We start from the raw sequence: 24,428 nt of genomic DNA on the forward strand, positions 1-24,428 counted from the left end.
GACTAGAATGTCAAAAGAAGATAAACACTAGTTTTCTTCTTTAAATTTTTTTTTCTAATATTTATTTTCCCTTTTGTCGCCCTTATTGTTTTTTCATTCTTGCTGTAATTATTATTGTTGTTATTGATATCGTCGTTGTTAGATAGGACAGAGAGAAATGGAGAGAGGAGGGGAAGACAGGGGGAGATAAAGATAGATACCTGCAGACCTGCTTCACCACCAGTGAAGCAACTTCTCCTGCAGGTGGGGAGCCGGGGGTTTGAACCCGGGCTCCTTATGAGGGTCCTTGCATTTTTCGCCACCTGCGCTTAAATCCACTGCACTACCACCCAACTCTGAAACACTAGTTTTCTTTTCTTCCTTTGAACCCAACACTCATGAAGCAGGATTCTGGAGGCTCTTGCAGTAATCTAGGAAAAGATTTCTATAATGAAAACAAGAAAAAATATGATTGCCAAATTGCTGTATGAGTTCCAGTCCACCATTACTATAGGCTCCTAATAGGACAGCTGTGACCCTGGGGCCTGGCAGCAGTTACACAGAAGTGCAGGCTCCTCTTCCATATTTGTTGCTGTTACCCCACATATAAGACCAAGACCAGGCCCCTAGAGTTACCTATTTCTAGGAAATAGCAATATGAGGTGACTCATCACCTCAGTTCTTTGTGCTTATTTATTTATTTTTTCCTGAGCCTGACCTCTGATATGCAGGTGGATCCAAGTTATTGTCTGGGGAGATGATGTCATGGCTGGAAAAAGGACCAGAAAGCTGGATCAGGGAAAAGCGTAGCTCCCAAATATGAGAAAGGTGCATAAATGTTGTTGACCATAAACACCATCAGTTTGATCTGATCCGGGGCCCATGTTCAGCTTAGGAGTCTCTGTGACCTCTGCATCCCTGTAGATCTAAGCTCACATTCTGTGGTCATGAGTAAGAATGTTCCAAGATACCCCAATTTCAGGACCCATCTTCCTCAGGTGAAAGATGAAGTATGTTGTCTAGCCTCCCTTTGGAGGATGGAACTTTACCATTATTGATCCATGTTGAGGGCAGGGTCCCATGGGGGCCCACAAAGGGGTCAATTGTGTTGTTCCTGATAGAGATGACCAGTAACAGTGGAAAGGGATTTTTCGAGGTCTAGGTCCATCAAGTCTGTTTGGGACTCTCAGAACTCCCCGATTAGGGCCCCAGCTGATGGGGTGGCCTGATAGTGACTAAAGAGTCATCATTAAAGTATGCCAGTCTCTTGCCCTTATTCAACTTTTGCAGTCCTTGTTTTGATAAGGTTAGCTTTGGAGTGAGTGAGGGAAGTGTAATAGGAAGTAGGTGAGGAGGGTATCTACGTCTAAGTGAACTATTTCATTATGAACTTGGTACTGACTCACTGCAGACTACTGTGTACTTTTGCTTTCTGGTATATATTTTGTCCTAATTTATGGATACATGTGAACATATGCTCTATCTCATGGGACCTGGTCTATATATAGACTTGTTTATTTTTTATTTCTGCTACTTTTCCTGGGCCTTGCTGCTTGTAGGATCCCAGTATTCTTTTTGAATTCTTTTTTTTTCTTTATTGGGGGTGATTAATGGTTTACAGTCAACAGTAAAATGTAGTAGTTGATACATGCATAATATTTCTCAATTTCCTGCATAACACTCTGACCCTTCACTTAGGTTCTCCTCTGCCATCATGTTCCAGGATCTAAACACTTGCCTGTCCCAGAGCCCTTTACTTTGGTACAATACACGAACTCCAGTCCGAGTCCTACTTTGTGTTTTCTCTTCTGTTCTTATTTTTCACCTTCTGTCAATGACTGAGGATCCCAAGTACTCTTGGTGTTGTTTTTTGTTTTGTTTTTAGTTTTTAGTTTTCTTTTGTTTTTCTAACAGATAAAGGGTGAGAGAGGCTGGGGGTGGAGGGAGGGGGAGATACCACAGAACTGCTCCACTGCACATGAAGCCTCTGCTTGATATGTATCACCCCATTCTTTATCATCTCTCATTCACACACACAGTAACAATATTTTAGAAACTAGTACAAAAAAAATAGTAAGACATCTAAGAGTGGGAAATGAGGAAAAGATTAAACATCGATGTAGGTGGAGTCTCAGAAAAAGTTAAGAGGAAGAATATCTTGAGAAAATATAGGGTGAGAAATTTCTAAAACTGACAAAACCTTATGACCTACAAGCCAGTCAAGTAGAAAAGAAAATATTACACTCAAGATATTTTTTTAAACTAAGATAAAACAAAAACATGGAAAACTCAAGAGGTGGGGAAGGCTGAGTGGTGTACCCAGTTGAACACACTCTAGGGATTGAGCCCCACCCTCCATATGCCAGGGAGATGTTTCCTGAGTGGTGAAGCATGCTTGCTGGGGTCTTGCTTTCTTTTTTAAAAAAAATTATTTATTGAGGGATTTTTATTTTTTACAGTCGACAGTAAATACAATAGTTTGTACATGCATAACATTTCTAATTTTTCCACATAACAATACTATCCCCACTAGGTCTACCTCTGCCATCATGTTCCAGGACCTGAACTCCCCCCGCCACCCACCTCAGAGTTTTTACTTTGGTACAGTACACCAACTCCAATCCAAGTTCTGCTTAATTTTCTAAGTTTTCTCATCTGATCTTATTTTTCAACTTCTCCCTATAAGTGATATCATCCCATATTCATCCTTCTGTTTCTGACTTATCTCATTTCACAGGATTTCTTCAAGCTTCAAGATGGGCTGAAAACGGTGAAATCACCATTTTTAATACCTGAGTAGTATTTCTTTTCTTTTTTTTTTTTTTTAAAGATTTTATTTATTAATGAGAAAGTAGGAGGAGAGAGAGAGAGAGAATGAACCAGACATCACTCTGGTACATGTGCTGCCAAGGATTAAACTCAGGACCTCACGCTTGAGAATCCAATGCTTTGTCCACTGCGCCACTTCCTGGATCACGCTGAGTAGTATTTTTTTTTTTTTTTTTTTTTTTTGCTGAGTAGTATTTCATTGTGTATCTAGACCACAACTTGCTCAGCCACTCATCTGTTAGAGACCTGGGTTGCTTCCAGGTTTTGGCTATTAAAAATTGTGCCGCTAAGAACATATGTGTACACAGATCTTTTTGGATAGGTGTGTTTGGTTCCTTAGGATATGTCCCCAGGAGAGGAATTGCAGGGTCATAGGGTAGGTCCATTTCTAGCCTTCTGAGAATTATTCAGACTGTTCTCCACAGCGGTTAGACCAGTTGACATTCCCACCAGCAGTGCAGGAAGGTTCCTTTGTCCCCATTGTTGTCTTGATTTGCATTTCTCTGAGGATCAATGACACCGCCAGTTCTGTTCTTTCTTAAGATAGTTTTGGCAATTCTAGATCTTTTATATTCCAGATAGACATTTGTAGCTTTTGTTCTATTCTCCTAAAAAATGTCATTGTGATCTTTTTTTTTTTTATTTTTTAGGGGGGGGTAATTTTTTTCTTTTTTTATTTCTTTATTGGGGAATTAATGTTTTACATTCAACAGCCGCTCATCTGTTGTTGGACACCTGGGTTGCTTCCAGGTTTTGGCTATTACAAATTGTGCTGCCATGAGTGGCTGAGCAAGTTGTGGTATATATACACAATGGAATACTACTCAGCTGTAAAAAATGGTGACTTCACCGTTTTCAGCTGATCTTGGATGGACCTTGAAAACTTCATGTTAAGTGAAATAAGTCAGAAACAGAAGGATGAATATGGGATGATCTAACTCTCAGGCAGAAGTTGAAAAACAAGATCAGAAACGAAAACACAAGTAGAACCTGAAATGTAATTGGCATATCGCACCAAAGTAAAAGACTCTGGCGTGGGTGGGTGGGGAGAATACAGGTCCAAGAAGGATTCAGAGAACCTAGTGGGGGTTGTATTGTTATATGGGAAACTGGGGAATGTTATGCATGTACAAACTATTGTATTTACTGTTGAATGTAAAACATTAATTCCCCAATAAAGAAATAAATTTAAAAAAAGACGGAGATGTTTCTATCATTTCCATTATTGTCATAAAAATAAATAAATAAAATAAAACAAAATTAAATTTAATTAAATTAAAAAAAAAACACAAATTGTGTGTTGTTAGAGTTCGGGGCTCCAGCAGGCCGGGCTAGCTTCGCGACGGTAGACAGAGATGACCAGAGACACACGGCTGGGTAGTGAAGCTATATTTCTTTATTCATGAACAATGATTCATAAACTAACCCAAACTAATCACCACACAGATCTCTCCTGCATCCTTCTCCTCACACAGGCGCGCCAAGAACTCCCACACTATCTAGCATAGGGGGCGGGGAGAAAGTAAGGCGTGAAACTAGCAAGGGCCAAACCAATTTCTCCCAGAGGTGGGGGGAAGGACACCAAATCAATATGAAACATACAATTGTGCTGCCAAGAACATATGTGTACACAGATCTTTTTTGATGGATATGTTGGGTTCCTTAGGATATATCCCCAGGAGAGGAATTGTAGGATCATAGGGTAGGTCCATTTCTAGCCTTCTGAGAGTTCTCCAGACTGTTCTCCACAGAGGTTGGACCAATTGACATTCCCATCAGCAGTGCAGGAGGGTTCCTTTGACCCCACACCCTCTCCAGCATTTATTTGCTGCTGTTACCTTTTCTGATGTATGACATTCTCCCAGGAGTGAAGTGGTATCTCATTGCTGTCTTTATTTGCATTTCTCTGACAATCAGAAACTTGGAGCATTTTTTCATGTGTTTCTCGGCCTTTTGGATCTCTTCTGTGGTGAATATTCTGTCCAAGTCCTCCCCCCATTTTTGGATGGGGTTATTTGTTGTCTTGTTGTTGAGTTTGGCAAGCTCTTTATATATGTTGGTTATTAAACTCTTGTCTGATGTATGGCATGTAAAGATCTTTTCCCATTCTGTGATGGGTCTCTTGGTTTGGATAGTGGTTTCTTTTGCTGTAAAGAAGCTTTTTAGTTTGATGTAGTCCCATAGGTTTATACTTGCCTTAGTCTTCTTTGTAATCGGATTCGTTTCATTGAAGATGTCTTTGAAATTTATGCGGAAAAGAGTTCTGCCAATATTTTCTTCTAAGTATCTGATAGTTTGTGGTCTAACATCCAAGTCCTTGATCCACTTGGAATTTACTTTTGTATTTGTTGAAATACAGTGGTTCAGTTTCATTCTTCTGCATGTTTCAACCCATTGTTTCCAACACCATTTGTTGAAGAGACTCTGCTTTCCCCATTTGGGCCCCTTTGTCAAAGATTAGATGTCCATAGGTGTGGGGGCTATTGGGATCTTGATAGGAATTGCACTGAATCTATATATGGCTCTGGTATATTCATCTTAATGATGTTAATTCTTTCAACCCATGAACATGGAATATCTTTCCACTTCTTTGTGTCTTTCTCTAGTTCCTTGAATAGTGGCTCATAATTTCAGTATATAATCTTCTACTTCTTTGGTTAGGTTTATTCCTAGATATTTTATCAATCAACATGATCCACCACATCAATAAATGCAAGACCAAAAACTACATGGTTATATCAATAGATGCAGAAAAAGCCTTTGACAAAATCTAAAATCCCTTTATGATCAAAACACTACAAAAATGGAAATAGATGGAAAATTCCTCAAGATAGTGGAGCCCATATATAGCAAATCTACAACCAACATCATACTTAGTGGTGAAAAACTGGAAGCATTTCTCCTTAGATCAGGTACTAGCCAGGGCTGCCCACTATCACCATTACTATTAGTGTTGGTAGTTCTAGTCATAGCAATCATGCAGAAGCAAGGAATAAATGGCTACATATTGGAAGAGAAGTCAAACTCTCCCTATTTGCAGATAGGATAGTATACATAGAAAACCTAAAGAATCCAGCAGGAAGCTTTTGGAAATTATCATACAATATAGTAAGGTGTCAGGCTTAACAAGATTAACATCCAAAAGTTTGTGGCATTCCTTTATGCAAACACTACTTTGGAAGAAGAAATCCAGAAGTCAGTTCCTTTTACTATAGCAATAAAAACAATAAAATATCTAGGAATTAGCCAACCAAAGAAGTGGAAGACTTGTATACTGAAAATTATAAGTCACTATTCTTTTTTCTTTGTTTAGAAAAATCATAGTTGGGGTATGGGCGGTAGCACAGCCATTTAAGTGCACATGGTGCAAAGCACAAGGGCTGACATAAGGATCCTGGTTCAAACCCTGGGCTCCCCACCTGCAGGGGGTCATTTTGCAAGTAGTGAAGCAGGTCTGCAGGTGTCTATCTTTCTGTCCTCCTCTCTGCCTTCCCCTCCTCTCTCGATTTCTCTCTGTCTTATCCAACAACAGCTCTGACAACAATAACAGTAACAACCACAACAAGTGCAACAAGAAGAGCAAAAAATAAAAAAAAAAGAGAAAGAAGAATCAGTTTTTATTTCAAGGAAAGGCAAGTTAAAGGAAAATATGTTTGAGGTTAATTTAGTACAATATTAAATATATCCTTTTTCCACAGGTAGATTTCAATAATTACAAGCACCCTTTGAAAAAGGGGGGGAGGCAGGGATAGATAGCATAATGGTTATGCAAATAGACTGTCATGCCCAAGGCTCTGAAGTCCCAGGTTCAATCCCCCGCACCACCATAAGCCATAGCTGATCAGTCAGTGCTCAGGTACCACCTCACTCCTGTAAGAATGGCATACATCAAAAAGGACAGCAGCAACAAATGCTGGAGAGGATGTGGGGACAGAGGAACCCTTCTGCGCTGCTGGTGGGAATGTAAATTGGTCCAGCCTCTGTGGAGAGCAGTCTGGAGAACTCTCAGAAGGCTAGACATGGACCTTCCATATGATCCAGTAATTCCTCTCCTGGGGTTATACCCCAAGGACTCCATAACACCCAACCAAAAAGAGGTGTGTACTCCTATGTTCATAGCAGCACAATTCATAATAGCTAAAACCTGGAAGCAACCCAGGTGGCCAACAACAGATGAGTGGCTGAGAAAGCTGTGGTATATATACACAATGGAATACTTACTATGCAGCTATCAAGAACAATGAACCCACCTTCTCTGACCCATCTTGGACAGAGCTAGAAGGAATTATGTTAAGTGAGCTAAGTCAGAAAGATAAAGATGAGTATGGGATGATCCCACTCATCAACAGAAGTTGACTAAGAAGATCTGAAAGGGAAACTAAAAGCAGGACCTGATCAAATTGTAAGTAGGGCACCAAAGTAAAAACCCAGTGGTGAGGGGTAGACATGCAGCTTCCTGGGCCAGTGGGGGGTGGGAGTGGGCGGGAGGGATGGGTCACAGTCCTTTGGTGGTGGGAATGGTGTTTATGTACACTCCTAGCAAAATGTAGACATATAAATCAGTAGTTAATATGAGGGGGAAAATCAATTGTATGTCTCAAAGTTTCTCAAAACACAAACTGAATCTTTTTAATATATAGGCTGTGTATTTGATATGCGGACTCTCTCAAAAGCCTAGACCAAGTAGATTAGAAGCATCCAATATCACAGCTATATACAAGATACTGGGTACTGTACAGCAAACCCTAACAAAAGGACTTTTCAAAGTTAACCCAATTACCAAATAATGTGATGATAACATTAACTATCCATTGTCTTTTTGAACCCTAAGACAGCAGGAACCTCACATCTCCACTATAGAGCCCCTACTTCCCCCAGTCCTGGGACCCACTTTCCCATATGCGTCTCCCAATCCAAACCAAATGATATTGCATCCGCCGATCACAACCTAACCAACGCAACGATTGCCACCTCAACATGCTTCACCTCAGACTGTGTCCAGAGACTTCACGTGTGCAATGACAACACTTCAGCTTCATTACTCAGGTGAGACCTTTCCTTTTATAGTACACTCTAATTTCATCTCAGGTAGTTCACTTTCTAACAAAGTCCCAAAACCTAGATATACACCAGTTTCTGTGAGAGAGAGCTTATGTTCACACGTATTCATAAACTACTGCAAAATATATACCTGAAAGCAGAAGTACACTAGAGTTTGCAGTGAGTACTTCCCTAACACTTCCTCTCCACTATTCCAAGCTTGGGATCCATGATTGCTCAACAAATTGTTTGGCTTCGTATGTTAACTCTCTTTTCAATCACCAGGTTCCAGATGCCACCAGGATGCTGGCCAGGCTTCCTTGGATTGAAGACCCCACCAATGTGTCCTGGAGCTCAGCTTCCCCAGAGACACACCTTACTAGGGAAAGAGAGAGGCAGACTGGGAGTATGGACCGACCAGTCAACGCCCATGTTCAGTGGGGAAGCAATTACAGAAGCCAGACCTTCTATCTTCTGCAACCCTCAACGACCCTGGGTCCATGCTCCCAGAGGGCTAGAGAATGGGAAAGCTATCATGGGAGGGGGTGGATTATGGAGATTGGGTGGTGGGAATTGTGTGGAGTTGTACCCCTCCTACCTTATGTTTTTGTTCATTAATCCTTTCTTAAATAAAAAATAAAAAAATTAGAAATATATATATATACACACATATATATTATTTTTTAAAAAATGCATTAATGTCTTTTAGGAAACATCCCTTCAACTCCTATGCTACTGCTTTTCATCTCATTTTGAATTGTAAATTAAGGTTACAGGCACTACCCACCTCAGATTATTCCATTTACTTTATGAGTAGCATATTCATAAATGTGTATAGTTAAATCTGCTTATGTCTGAGATAAGATCTGAGATGAACGAGCACTCCTTAATTAGCTACATGATTTTTTTAATCTAAAGTTTAGAGTGTTTTAGGCTATGCACTATGCATAGTAAGGCAGACATATAAAGACATTGCTGAGCCTCTAAATCAAGTCTCAGCACTGGGTGTCTTTCTCTGTGCCCCTTCCCTCTCAGTTTCTCTTTGTCCTATCAAATGAGATTAAAAAAAAAAAAAAAAAGGAAAAAAGAAGAGGGGAGGGAGCTATTACTTTCTTTTTTAAAAATTATTTATTTATTTATTTATTTATTTATTTATTTCCTTTTTGTTGCCCTTGTTGTTGTAGTTATTGATGTTGTTGGATAAGACAGAGAGAAATGGAGAGAGGAGGGGAAGACAGAGAGGGAGGAGAGAAAGATAGACACCTACAGACCTGTTTCACCGCCTGTGAAGCGACTCCCTTGCAGGTGGGGAGCCGGGGGCTTGATCCGGGATCCTTACACAGGTCCTTGCACTTTGTACCACATGTACTTAACCCGCTGTGCTACCACCCGACTCCTGAGCTATTACTTTCAACAGAGCAAATAACAACACCAGTAACTCACTTGTCAACTGAAGTGATGGAAGTGAGTAGACAATGCCAATTAAGCATGATTCAATGAAAGAAAAATATCAACCTAGAATTTCATATCCACAAAATATTCTCTAAAAATGAGTTTGAGATATACATTCATATTCAGAAATTGAGAAAAGTTACTGCCAGATAAAATAAATATGAAAGAGAATCTTCTAATATAAGAAATATTTCCTAGGTAAAATTTCAGAAATGTAGGAGAGAATAAAAAAATCAAATGAAAGTGTGTATTAACAAACAATAAGTGTAGCAATGCTAGTAATATCTTATCAGGTGTAAAATATATGTTGAATGAAAATGAATAAAATCAATAACTCATAAAAATTTAGAATGGAGGTAAAGATCAAGTATTATAAGGTCAGAGCATTGAGAAATGAGAAAAAGTATGTTAGAGTAGAATGAATAATGTATAGGGACTATAATCTGTAGGGGAACCACTTAAGGAATAACTGACTCTGTAAGTAGCAGTTAGTGGTGGGAAGAGAGTCATTATAGTCATTTATAAGACTATAAGGATGTTGATGAAAATATCCCAGTATGGGATATATCCTATGGAGCCAAACCCATCCAAAAAGATGTGTGAATACCTATATTCATAGCAGCACAATTTACAATAGCCAAAACCTGAAAGCAACTCAGATGTCCAACAACAGATGAGTAGCTGAGTAAGTTGTGGTCTATATACACAATGGAATACTACTCAGCTATTAAAAATGACGAATTCACCTTTTTTACCCCATCTTGGATGGAGCGTGAAGGAATCCTGTGAAGTGAGATACATCAGAAAGATAAGGATGAGTATGGGTTGATCTCATAGACATAAATTGAAAAAAAAAGATCATCAGGGAAAACACTAAGCAGAACTTGGACTGGAGTTGGTGTACTGCACCAAAGTAAAAGACTCTGGGTTGGGGGAGAGGGTCCAGTTCCTGGGACATAATGGCAGAAGAGGACCTAGTGAGGGTTGTATTGTTATGTGGAAATATTATGCATGTATGACCTATTTCACTGTCACCTGTAAACCATTAATCTCCCAATAAAGAAAAAAATAAAAAGAGAAAATATTCTAGTATGAGTGGTGCTGAGTCATTTCACAGTGATAAAAAATTTGATCTATCTGAAAAAATATCAGTGTGATTGGTAAAAGCTTAATGAAACACAAAGCATATATAAACACAACTGACAAAACTAAAATGAGAAATAAACCCATAATCACAGTTTGGAGATTTTGTAACTTTTCAGTAATGGATAGAAAAATATGTTAAAATGACTAAAAATATAGATGATTTGACTGATCTTAGTAACAAATTTGAGCTTACAAAAATGCACAGAAGGGGCTGAGAAGTGGTGCATCTGATTAAATACACATTACCATTTGCAAGGGCAAACGCTAGAAGAAGAAGAAGAACCATTTGCAAGGATCTGGGTACAAGCCCCTGGTCCTATCAGTGGTGGTGGTGGGGAAGCTTCATGAGCAGTAAAGCAGTGTTGCAGGTATCTCTTTTTTTCCCTCCCTAACTAGCTTTCCTTCCCTTCTCAATTTATTTCTGTCCTATTAAATAAAATAAATAAATAAATATTAAAAAAGAAAACACAGGCGGCAGTTTACCGGATTAAGTGCACACAGTACGAAGCCCAAGGATCTGTGGAAGGATTCCGGTTCAAGCCCTGGCTCCCCACCTACAGGCAGTTCACTTCCTAAGTGGTGAAGCAGGTCTGCAGGTGTCGTTCTTTTCCTCCTCTCTCAATTTCTTTCTGTCCTATCCAACAACAACAAAAATGGCAAAAAGCCATTAGGAGCAGTGGATTTGTGGTGCAAGCCCCAGGGATAACCCTGGAGACAAAACAAAACAAAACAAAACAAACAAACAAAAAAACCCACAGGAAATACACATATACTTTTTTTAAAGTGCAAGGGCATTACAACAAAATAAAATGCTTAGGGCGCGGGAGACAGCATGATGGTTATGCAAAGAGACTCTCATGCCTGAGGCTTCAAAGTCCCAGGTTCAATCCCCTGCACCACCATAAGCCAGAGCTGAGCAGTGCTCTGGTTAAAAAAATAAAAATAAATAAATGAATAAATAAAATAAAATGCTTAAAAACTCAAACAGGGCTGGGGAGATAGCATAATGGTTATGCAGAAAGAATTTTATGCCTGAGGCACCAAAGGTCCCAGGTTCAGTCCCCAGCACCACCATAAGCCAGAGCTCTGAGCAGTGTTCTGGTCTCTGTGTGTATCTTTGTATCTCTCTCATTAACAAATAAATAATAAATATTAAAAAAACCTCATAAACAACCTCTTATGAACATAACTGCAAAAATACTTTAAAATATAGAATACGTCATCATATACTTGTCTGTATCCATAGACTGTACAACACCAAGAGTGAGTGAAAATTTAAATTATGGAGCCAAGTGGTGATATACCTGGTTAAGCTCACGCATACAACCCACGAGGACCTGGGTTTGACCTCTGTTCCCTGCCTGCAGGGGAAATGTTTCACCATTGGTGAAGCAAGTATTGCAGGTGTCTATCTTTCTCCTTCTCCCCTCTTAATTTATCTCTGTCCTATCAAATAAAGGGAAAAAAAAAACAGAAAGGAAGGAAAAAGTAGGGGGTAAGGACTTCCGGAGGCGGAGCTACGAGCAGCAGATCACTTTCTCTCCTCTCCTCTCCTCTCCCGGATCAACTAGGAATACCAAAGGAGACCACCCGGACGGAAACAAGACAGGACTAGAGTGATCACAGAAACCCAGTAAATCACCCGTGAGTACAAACACGCGTGGCTGGTGACAGAGAGGAGAGAGGGGCCTAAGGAGAGATTAAGTGACTGCTAACAGTTCAACAGTTTGTCAGTGGAGACACCACCTCCAGTCTGCTCCACCAACAAGGGGACAGCTGAAGGGAGGAAAGGACTCCCCAGAGACTCACCAAGTGCAACTCTGAGTCTCCATTGCTACTACCCTCAGAATCTGGAGCAGCAACAGGGAGGGACACCAGGGGACAGAGATCTAACTGGGAAACTCAGGAGAAGACCTATACCTCTGTGGCATAGCTGAGGGGCTGTGAAAGTCTCTTTGCATAACCACTGGAGTATCTCTGCCACACCCTGCTTTATCTCTTGGTCAGGAGTCAGTGATTAAGCTAAGAAGCCTATTGATAGTTTAAAAGCCCTCAGGCTCCCATAGCCTACAGGGGAAAAAAAAAAGGCTTATACACCACTGAACTCCAACTCAGGGATTGAAAAAACTGTTAACTTATATAAAATGGTTAAAACAACAAGAAAAAATATTGGAGACTCGAACCAGGACAAGAGTCCAGCTAAAAGTCCTCCAGAGGGTGAAGCACAAAAGAACGAGTTCAACATCCAAACATTAGCTAAGGAAATAATAACAGGAGTGAGTAATGAATTTGAAAAAATTGTAATCAGAAATGCAGGAATAACAAATGAGAATATGGAAGAAAATTCTAATTATCTCATGGTTATTAGAGAGCTGAAAGCTGAAATCGCTGAGCTAAGAAGGCAACTAGCTGAACAAGCTAAAACAGTATCAGAGAAATCCTCTCCTCTCCCGGATCAACTAGGAATACCAAAGGAGACCACCCGGACCGAAACAAGACAGGACTAGAATGACCACAGAAACCCAGTAAATCACCCGTGAGTACAAACACGCGTGGCTGGTGACAGAGAGGAGAGAGGGGCCTAAGGAGAGATTAAGTGACTGCTAACAGTTCAACAGTTTGTCAGTTGAGACACCACCTCCAGTCTGCTCCACCAACAAGGGGACAGCTGAAGGGAGGAATGGACTCCCCAGAGACTCACCAAGTGCAACTCTGAGTCTCCATTGCTAATACCCTCAGAATCTGGAGCAGCAACAGGGAGGGACACCAGGGCACAGAGATCTAACCGGGAAACTCAGGAGAAGACCTATACCTCGGTGGCATAGCTGAGGGGCTGTGAAAGTCTCTTTGCATAACCACTGGAGTATCTCTGCCACACCCTGCTTTATCTCTTGGTCAGGAGTCAGTGATTAAGCCAATAAGCCTATTGATAGTTTAAAAGCCCTCAGGCTCCCATAGCCTACAGGGGAAAAAAAAAAGGCTTTTACACCACTGAGCTCCAACTCAGGGATTGAAAAAACTGTTAACTTATATAAAATGGTTAAAACAACAAGAAAAAATATTGGAGACTCAAACCAGGACAAGAGTCCAGCTAAAAGTCCTCCAGAGGGTGAAGCACAAAACAACGAGTTCAACATCCAAACATTAGCCAAGGAAATAATAACAGGAGTGAGTAAAGAATTTGAAAAAATTGTAATCAGAAATGCAGGAACAACAAATGAGAATATGGAAGAAAATTCTAATAATCTCATGGTTATTAGAGAGCTGAAAGCTGAAATCGCTGAGCTAAGAAGGCAACTAGCTGAACAAGCTAAAACAGTATCAGAGCAGGGCAACAAAATAGATGAACTCCAGAAAGCAGTAGAGGGCAGAGAGAATAGAATCAATGAGACTGAAGACAGAATTAGCAAGATTGAGGATGAATTAGAGACAAATAAAAAAGAAGTAAGAGATCTCAAAAAGAGATTAAGAGATGCTGAAAACAACAACAGAGTCCTATGGGATGACTTCAAAAGAAACAATATATGCATTATTGGCTTACCAGAGGAAGAAAGAGAAGGGGAGGAAGAAAGCATTCTCCAGGCCATAATAGCTGAAAATTTCTCTAGTCTAGACAACACCAAAGACATAAAGATTCAAGAAGCCCAGAGGGTCCCAAACAGAATTAACCCAGACCTAAAGACACCAAGACATGTCATACTTAGATTGGAAAGGAATAAGGATAAAGAAAGGATCCTCAAGGCTGCAAGAGAGAAACAAAGAGTCACCTACAAAGGAAAACCCATAAGATTAGCAGCAGACTTCTCCATACAAACACTACAGGCCAGAAGAGAATGGCAAGATATCTATCGAGTGCTCAATGAGAAAGGCTTTCAGCCAAGAACACTATATCCTGCTAGATTGTCATTCAGACTAGATGGAAGCATCAAAACCTTCTCAGACAAGCAACAGTTGAAGGAAGCAACCATCACCAAGCCTGCCCTGAAAGAAGTTCTGAAAGGTCTCCTATAAATAGTCAGACCACCACAAATAGGACATATATCAAAACACTCTAAAACTCTACAAGAATGGCGTTAAAATATCTTCAATCTTTGATATCAATAAATGTGAATGGCCTGAATTCACCTATTAAAAGACACAGAGTAGGAAGATGGATCAGAAAACACAACCCAACAATATGTTGTCTACAGGAAACTCACCTAACGCAACAAGACAAACACAGACTTAAAGTGAAAGGATGGGGAGGCGGAGCTATGAGCAGCAGATCGTTTTCTCTCCTCTTCTCTCCTCTCCTGGATCAACTAGGAATACCAAAGGAGACCACCCAGGACCGAAACAAGAATGACCACAGGAACCCAGTAAATCACGCCTTTAAATGTATATGGGCGGATTCGACTTCCAGAGGCAGAGCTACGAGCAGCAGATCGCTTTCTCTCCTCTCCTCTCCTCTCCCGGATCAACTAGGAATACCAAAGGAGACCACCCGGACCGAAACAAGACAGCACTAGAATGACCACAGAAACCCAGTAAATCACCCGTGAGTACAAACACGCGTGGCTGGTGACAGAGAGGAAAGGGGCCTAAGGAGAGATTAAGTGACTGCTAACAGTTCAACAGTTTGTCAGTGGAGACACCACCTCCAGTCTGCTCCACCAACAAGGGGACAGCTGAAGGGAGGAAAGGACTCCCCAGAGACTCACCAAGTACAACTCTGAGTCTCTATTGCTACTACCCTCAGAATCTGGAGCAGCAACAGGGAGGGACACCAGGGCACAGAGATCTAACCGGGAAACTCAGGAGAAGACCTATACCTCGGTGGCATAGCTGAAGGGCTGTGAAAGTCTCTTTGCATAACCACTGGATTATCTCTGCCACACCCTGCTTTATCTCTTGGCCAGGAGTCATTGATTAAGCCAATAAGCCTATTGATAGTTTAAAAGCCCTCAGGCTACCATAGCCTACAGGGGAAAAAAAAAAGGCTTTTACACCACTGAACTCCAACTCAGGGATTGAAAAAACTGTTAACTTATATAAAATGGTTAAAACAACAAGAAAAAATAATGGAGAATCGAACCAGGACAAGAGTCCAGCTAAAAGTCCTCCAGAGGGCGAAGCACAAAACAACGAGTTCAACATCCAAACATTAGCTAAGGAAATAATAACAGGAGTGAGTAAAGAATTTGAAAAAATTGTAATCAGAAATGCAGGAACAACAAATGAGAATATGGAAGAAAATTCTAATAATCTCATGGTTATTAGAGAGCTGAAAGCTGAAATCGCTGAGCTAAGAAGGCAACTAGCTGAACAAGCTAAAACAGTATCAGAGCAGGGCAACAAAATAGATGAACTCCAGAAAGCAGTAGAGGGCAGAGAGAATAGAATCAATGAGACTGAAGACAGAATTAGCAAGATTGAGGATGAATTAGAGACAACTAAAGAAGAAGTAAGAGACCTCAAAAAGAGATTAAGAGATGCTGAAAACAACAACAGAGTCCTATGGGATGACTTCAAAAGAAACAATATATGCATTATTGGCTTACCAGAGGAAGAAAGAGAAGGGGAGGAAGAAAGCATTCTCCAGGCCATAATAGCTGAAAATTTCTCTAGTCTAGACAACACCAAAGACATAAAGATTCAAGAAGCCCAGAGGGTCCCAAACAGAATTAACCCAGACCTAAAGACACCAAGACATGTCATACTTAGATTGGAAAGGAATAAGGATAAAGAAAGGATCCTCAAGGCTGCAAGAGAAAAACAAAGAGTCACCTACAAAGGAAAACCCATAAGATTAGCAGCAGACTTCTCCATACAAACACTACAGGCCAGAAGAGAATGGCAAGATATCTATCGAGTGCTCAATGAGAAAGGCTTTCAGCCAAGAATACTATATCCTGCTAGATTGTCATTCAGACTAGATGGAAGCATCAAAACCTTCTCAGACAAGCAACAGTTGAAGGAAGCAACGATCACCAAGCCTGCCTTGAAAGAAGTTCTGAAAGGTTTCCTATAAACAACCAGACCACCACAAATAGAACATATATCAAAACACTCTAAAACTCTACAAGAATGGCGTTAAAATATCTTCAATCTTTGATATCAATAAATGTGAATGGCCTGAATTCACCTATTAAAAGACACAGAGTAGGAAGATGGATCAGAAAACACAACCCAACAATATGTTGTCTACAGGAAACTCACCTAACACAACAAGACAAACACAGACTTAAAGTGAAAGGATGGAAAACTATCATTCAAGCCAATGGCCCACAAAAAAGGGCAGGAACAGCTATTCTCATATCTGACATGATAGTCTTTAAAATACATAAGACTAAAAAAGATAGGAATGGACACTACTTAATGCTCAGAGGATCCGTCAATCAAGAGGACTTAACAATTATTAATATCTATGCACCCAATGAGAAGCCATCTAAATACATCAAACTTCTACTGAAAGAGCTACAGCAATATATTAACAGTAACACAATCATAGTGGGGGCCTTCAACACCCCACTATCTCAACTTGACAGATCATCCAGGAAGAAAATCAGTAAAGACATAAGGGAGCTAAATGAAGAGATAGATAAACTAGAACTATTGGACATTTTCAGAGTCATTCATCCCAAGAAACTGGAATACACATTTTACTCAAGTCCACATGGATCATTCTCAAGGATAGACCATATGTTAGGCCACAAAGACAGCATCAGCATATTCAAGAGCACTGAAATCATCCCAAGCATCTTCTCAGACCACAGTGGAATTAAACTAACACTTAACAATCAACAAAAGATTAGTAACAGTGCCAAAATGTGGAAGCTCAACAGTACACTTCTTAACAACTTCTGGGTCAAAGAGGAAAACAAGGAAGAAATCAAAATGTTTCGAGAGTTCAATGAAAATGAAGACACAAGCTATCAAAATATTTGGAAGACAGCTAAAGCAGTCCTAAGAGGGAAGTTCATAGCTATACAAGCACACATTAGGAAACAAGAAAAGGCACAAATAAACAGCCTGATTGCACATCTTAAAGACCTAGAAGAAGAACAACAAAGGAATCCTAAAGCAACCAGAAGGACAGAAATTACTAAAGTTAGGGCAGAAATAAATAACATTGAGAATAGGAAAACCATACAAAAGATCAATGAAAGTAAATGTTGGTTCTTCGAAAGAGTGAACAAAATCGACAAACCTTTAGCCAGACTCACAAAACAAAAAAGGGAGAAGACCCAAATAAATCGGATAGTAAATGAAAGAGGAGAAATCACAACAGACACTGCAGAAATTCAACATATCATGCGAGGCTTCTATGAACAACTATATGCCACCAAGTTAGAGAACCTGGAAGAAATGAATGATTTCCTAGATACCTACCAACTTCCAAAACTAAGTAAAGAGGAAGTGGATAACATGAACAGGCCCATCACAGCTAATGAAATTGAAACAGTTATCAAAAATCTTCCCAAAAATAAAAGTCCTGGACCAGATGGTTTCACAAATGAATTCTACAAAACTTTCAAAGAAGAACTAATACCTCTACTTTTAAAAGTCTTCCAGAAGATTGAAGACACTGGAATACTCCCGGCCAGCTTCTATGAAGCCAACATCACCCTGATACCAAAAGCAGACAGGGACACAACCAAAAAAGAAAACTACAGACCAATATCTCTGATGAACATAGATGCGAAAATATTGAACAAAATTCTAGCCAACCGGATACAGCAGTATATCAAAAAAATTGTTCATCATGACCAAGTGGGGTTTATCCCAGGCATGCACGGTTGGTTTAATATACGTAAATCAATCAATGTGATCCACCACATCAACAAAAGCAAGACCAAAAACCACATGGTCATATCAATAGATGCAGAGAAAGCCTTTGACAAAATACAACATCCCTTTATGATCAAAACACTACAAAAAATAGGAATAGATGGAAAATTCCTGAAGATAGTGGAGTCTATATATAGCAAACCTACAGCCAACATCATACTCAATGGTGAAAAGCTGGAAGCATTTCCCCTCAGATCAGGTACTAGACAGGGATGCCCACTATCACCATTACTATTCAACATAGTGTTGGAAGTTCTTGCCATAGCAATCAGGCAGGAGCAAGGAATTAAAGGAATACAGATTGGAAGAGAAGAAGTCAAACTCTCCTTATTTGCAGATGACATGATAGTATACATGGAAAAACCTAAGGAATCTAGCAAGAAGCTTTTGGAAATCATCAGGCAATACAGTAATGTGTCAGGCTATAAAATTAACATTCAAAAGTCAGTGGCATTCCTCTATGCAAACACTAAGTTAGAAGAAATTGAAATCCAGAAATCAGTTCCTTTTACTATAGCAACAAAAACAATAAAATATCTAGGAATAAACCTAACCAAAGAAGTGAAAGACTTGTATACTGAAAATTATGAGTCACTACTCAAAGAAATTGAAAAAGACACAAAGAAGTGGAAAGATATTCCATGCTCATGGGTTGGAAGAATTAACATCATCAAAATGAATATATTACCCAGAGCCATCTACAAATTTAATACTATCCCCATCAAGATCCCAAGCACATTTTTTAGGAGAATAGAACAAATGCTACAAATGTTTATCTGGAACCAGAAAAGACCTAGAATTGCCAAAACAATCTTGAGAAAAAAGAACAGAACCGGAGGCATCACACTGCCAGATCTCAAACTATATTATAGGGCCATTGTCATCAGAACTGCTTGGTACTGGAACATGAACAGACACACTGACCAGTGGAATAGAATTGAGAGCCCAGAAATGAGGCCCCACACCTATGGACATCTAATCTTTGACAAAGGGGCCCAGACTATTACATGGGGAAAGCAGAGTCTCTTCAACAAATGGTGTTGGAAACAATGGGTTGAAACATGCAGAAGAGTGAAGCTGAATCACTGTATTTCACCAAATACAAAAGTAAATTCCAAGTGGATCAAGGACTTGGATGTTAGACCAGAAACTATCAGATACTTAGAGGAAAATATTGGCAGAACTTTTTTCCGCATAAATTTTAAAGACATTTTCAATGAAACGAATCCAATTACAAGGAAGACTAAGGCAAGTATAAACCTATGGGACTACATCAAATTAAAAAGCTTCTTCACAGCAAAAGAAACCACTACCCAAATCAAGAGATTCCTCACAGAATGGGAGAAGATCTTTACATGCCATACATCAGATAAGAGTTTAATAACCAACATATATAAAGAGCTTACCAGACTCAACAACAAGATAACAAATAACCCCATCCAAAAATGGGGGGAGGAATTGGACAGAATATTCACCACAGAAGAGATCCAAAAGGCCGAGAAACACATGAAAAAATGCTCCAAGTCTCTGATTGTCAGAGAAATGCAAATCAAGACAACATTGAGATATCACTTCACTCCTGTGAGAATGTCACACATCAGAAAAGGTAACAGCAGCAAATGCTGGAGAGGATGTGGGGTCAAAGGAACCCTCCTGCACTGCTGATGGGAATGTCAATTGGTCCAACCTCTGTGCAGAACAGTCTGGAGAACTCTCAGAAGGCTAGAAATGGACCTACCCTATGACCCTGCAATTCCCCTCCTGGGGATATATCCTAAGGAACCCAACACATCCATCCAAAAAGATCTGTGTACACATATGTTCTTGGCAGCACAATTTGTAATAGCCAAAACCTGGAAGCAACCCAGGTGTCCAACAACACATGAGTGGCTGAGCAAGTTGTGGTCTATATACACAATGGAATACTACTCAGCTGTAAAAAATGGTGACTTCACCGTTTTCAGCCGATCTTGGATGGACCTTGAAAAAATCATGTTGAGTGAAATAAGTCAGAAACAGAAGGATGAATATGGGATGATCTCACTCTCAGGCTGAAGTTGAAAAACAAGATTAGAAAAGAAAACACAAGTCGAACCTGAAATGGAATTGGAGTATTACACCAAAGTAAAAGTCTCTGGGGTGGGTGGGTGGGTGGGGAGAATACAGGTCCATGAAAAATGATGAATGAAATAGTGGGGGTTGTATTGCTAAATGGGAATCTGGGGAATGTTATGCATGTAAAAAAAAAAAAAAGAAGTAGAAACGCAAAGCAGAAATTGACTGAGTTTGGAGTATGGCACCAAAGTAAGAAAGCAGAAGTACACTAGAGTTTGCAGTGAGTACCTCCCTAATACTTCCTCTCCACTTTTCCAAGCGTTGGGTCCATGATTGCTCAACAATTTGTTTGGCTTTGTATGTTAACTCTCTTTTCAGTCACCAGGTTCCAGGTGTCATCAGGATGCCGGCCAGACTTCCCTGTATTGAAGACACCACCAATCTGTCCTGGAGCTCAGCTTCCCCAGAGCCCCACCCTACTAGGGAAAGAGAGAGGCAGACTGGGAGTATGGACCGACCAGTCAAAGCCCATGTTCAGCGAGGAAGCAATTACAGAAGCCAGACCTTCTACCTTCTGCAACCCTCAATGACCCTGGGTCCATGCTCCCAGAGGGATAGAGAATGGGAAAGCTATTGGGGGAGGGGGTGGGATATGGAGATTGGGCGGTAGGAATTGTGTGGAGTTGTACCCCTCCTACCCTATGGTTTTGTTAAAATAAATAAATAAATAAATAAATAAATGTAAATGGGCCACAAATGCAAAAACATAAAAAAATTACAGTGCTTCTAAAAAGAAAAAAAAGTGAAAGGATGGAAAACTATCATTCATGCCAATGGCCCACAAAAAAGGGCAGGAACAGCTATTCTCATATCTGACATGATAGACTTTAAAATACATAAGATTAAAAAAGATAGGAATGGACACTACTTAATGCTCAGAGGATCAGTCAATCAAGAGGACTTAACAATTATTAATATCTATGCACCCAATGAGAAGCCATCTAAATACATCAAACTTCTACTGAAAGAGCTACAGCAATATATTAACAGTAACACAATCATAGTGGGGGCCTTCAACACCCCACTATCTCAACTTGACAGATCATCCAGGAAGAAAATCAGTAAAGACATAAGGGAGCTAAATGAAGAGATAGATAAACTAGAACTATTGGACATTTTCAGAGTCATTCATCCCAAGAAACTGGAATACACATTTTACTCAAGTCCACATGGATCATTCTCAAGTATAGACCATATGTTAGGCCACAAAGACAGCATCAGCATATTCAAGAGCACTGAAATCATCCCAAGCATCTTCTCAGACCACAGTGGAATTAAACTAACACTTAACAATCAACAAAAGATTAGTAACAGTGCCAAATGTGGAAGCTCAACAGTACACTTCTAACAACTTCTGGGTCAAAGAGGAAATCAAGGAAGAAATCAAAATGTTTCGAGAGTTCAATAAAAATGAAGACACAAGCTATCAAAATATTTGGGACACAGCTAAAGCAGTCCTAAGAGGGAAGTTCATAGCTATACAAGCACACATTAGGAAACAAGAAAAGGCACAAATAAACAGCCTGATTGCATATCTTAAAGACCTAGAAGAAGAACAACAAAGGAATCCTAAAGCAACCAGAAGGACAGAAATTACTAAAGTTAGGGCAGAAATAAATAACATTGAGAATAGGAAAACCATACAAAAGATCAATGAAAGTAAATGTTGGTTCTTCGAAAGAGTGAACAAAATCGACAAACCTTTAGCCAGACTCACAAAACAAAAAAGGGAGAAGACCCAATAAATCGGATAGTAAATGAAAGAGGAGAAATCACAACAGACACTGCAGAAATTCAACATATCATGCGAGGCATCTATGAACAACTATATGCCACCAAGCTAGAGAACCTGGAAGAAATGAATGATTTCCTAGATACCTACCAACTTCCAAAACTAAGTAAAGAGGAAGTGGATAACATGAACAGGCCCATCACAGCTAATGAAATTGAAACAGTTATCAAAAATCTTCCCGAAAATAAAAGTCCTGGACCAGATGGTTTTACAAATGAATTCTACAAAACTTTCAAAGAAGAACTAATACCTCTACTTTTAAAAGTCTTCCAGAAGATTGAAGACACTGGAATACTCCCTGCCAGCTTCTATGAAGCCAACATCACCCTGATACCAAAAGCAGACAGGGACACAACCAAAAAAGAAAACTACAGACCAATATCTCTGATGAACATAGATGCGAAAATATTGAACAAAATTCTAGCCAACCGGATACAGCAGTATATCAAAAAAATTGTTCATCATGACCAAGTGGGGTTTATCCCAGACATGCAAGGTTGGTGTAATATACGTAAATCAATCAATGTGATCCACCACATCAACAAAAGCAAGACCAAAAACCACATGGTCATATCAATAGATGCAGAGAAAGCCTTTGACAAAATACAACATCCCTTTATGATCAAAACACTACAAAAAATAGGAATAGATGGAAAATTCCTGAAGATAGTGGAGTCTATATATAGCAAACCTATAGCCAACATCATACTCAATGGTGAAAAACTGGAAGCATTTCCCCTCAGATCAGGTACTAGACAGGGCTGCCCACTATCACCATTACTATTCAACATAGTGTTGGAAGTTCTTGCCATAGCAATCAGGCAGGAGCAAGGAATTAAAGGCATACAGATTGGAAGAGAAGAAGTCAAACTCTCCTTATTTGCAGATGACATGATAGTATACATGGAAAAACCTAAGGAATCCAGCAAGAAGCTTTTGGAAATCATCAGGCAATACAGTAATGTGTCAGGCTATAAAATTAACATTCAAAAGTCAGTGGCATTCCTCTATGCAAACACTAAGTTAGAAGAAATTGAAATCCAGAAATCAGTTCCTTTTTCTATAGCAACAAAAACTATAAAATATCTAGGAGTAAACCTAACCAAAGAAGTGAAAGACTTGTATACTGAAAATTATGAGTCACTACTCAAAGAAATTGAAAAAGACACAAAGAAGTGGAAAGATATTCCATGTTCATGGGTTGGAAGAATTAACATCATCAAAATGAATATATTACCCAGAGCCATCTACAAATTTAATGCTATCCCCATCAAGATCCCAAGCACATTTTTTAGGAGAATAGAAAAAATGCTACAAATGTTTATCTGGAACCAGAAAAGACCTAGAATTGCCAAAACAATCTTGAGAAAAAAGAACAGAACCGGAGGCATCACACTACCAGATCTCAAAGTTTATTATAGGGCCAATGTCATCAAAACTGCTTGGTACTGGAACATGAACAGACACACTGACCAGTGGAATAGAATTGAGAGCCCAGAAATGAGGCCCCACACGTATGGACATCTAATCTTTGACAAAGGGGCTCAGATTATTACATGGGGAAAGCAGAGTCTCTTCAACAAATGGTGTTGGAAACAATGGGTTGAAACATGCAGAAGAATGAAACTGAATCACTGTATTTCACCAAATACAAAAGTAAATTCCAAGTGGATCAAAGACTTGGATGTTAGACCAGAAACTATCAGATACTTAGAGGAAAATATTGGCAGAACTTTTTTTCGCATAAATTTTAAAGACATTTTCAATGAAACGAATCCAATTACAAGGAAGACTAAGGCAAGTATAAACCTATGGGACTACATCAAATTAAAAAGCTTCTTCACAGCAAAAGAAACCACTACCCAAATCAAGAGACCCCTCACAGAATGGGAGAAGATCTTTACATGCCATATATCAGATAAGAGTTTAATAACCAACATATATAAAGAGCTTGCCAGACTCAACAACAAGACAACAAATAACCCCATCCAAAAATGGGGGGATGACTTGGACAGAATATTCACCACAGAAGAGATCCAAAAGGCCGAGAAACACATGAAAAAATGCTCCAAGTCTCTGATTGTCAGAGAAATGCAAATCAAGACAACAATGAGATATCACTTCACTCCTGTGAGAGTGTCATACATCAGAAAAGGTAACAGCAGCAAATGCTGGAGAGGATGTGGGGTCAAAGGAACCCTCCTGCACTACTGTGAGAATGTCATTTGGTCCAACCTCTGTGGAG

General features: G+C 39.6%; 1 protein-coding gene across 2 annotated transcripts in view; it reads left to right on the forward strand.

Moving 5' to 3' along the window:
- Positions 1-24,428, forward strand: part of SHLD2 (shieldin complex subunit 2) — a 195,647-nt gene that overhangs the window by 150,959 nt on the left and 20,260 nt on the right. The gene's annotated exons all lie outside the window — the stretch shown is intronic.

This window comes from Erinaceus europaeus, chromosome 1 (assembly GCF_950295315.1).
Source record: "Erinaceus europaeus chromosome 1, mEriEur2.1, whole genome shotgun sequence".
In the NCBI taxonomy this organism is placed as follows: Eukaryota; Metazoa; Chordata; class Mammalia; order Eulipotyphla; family Erinaceidae; genus Erinaceus; species Erinaceus europaeus.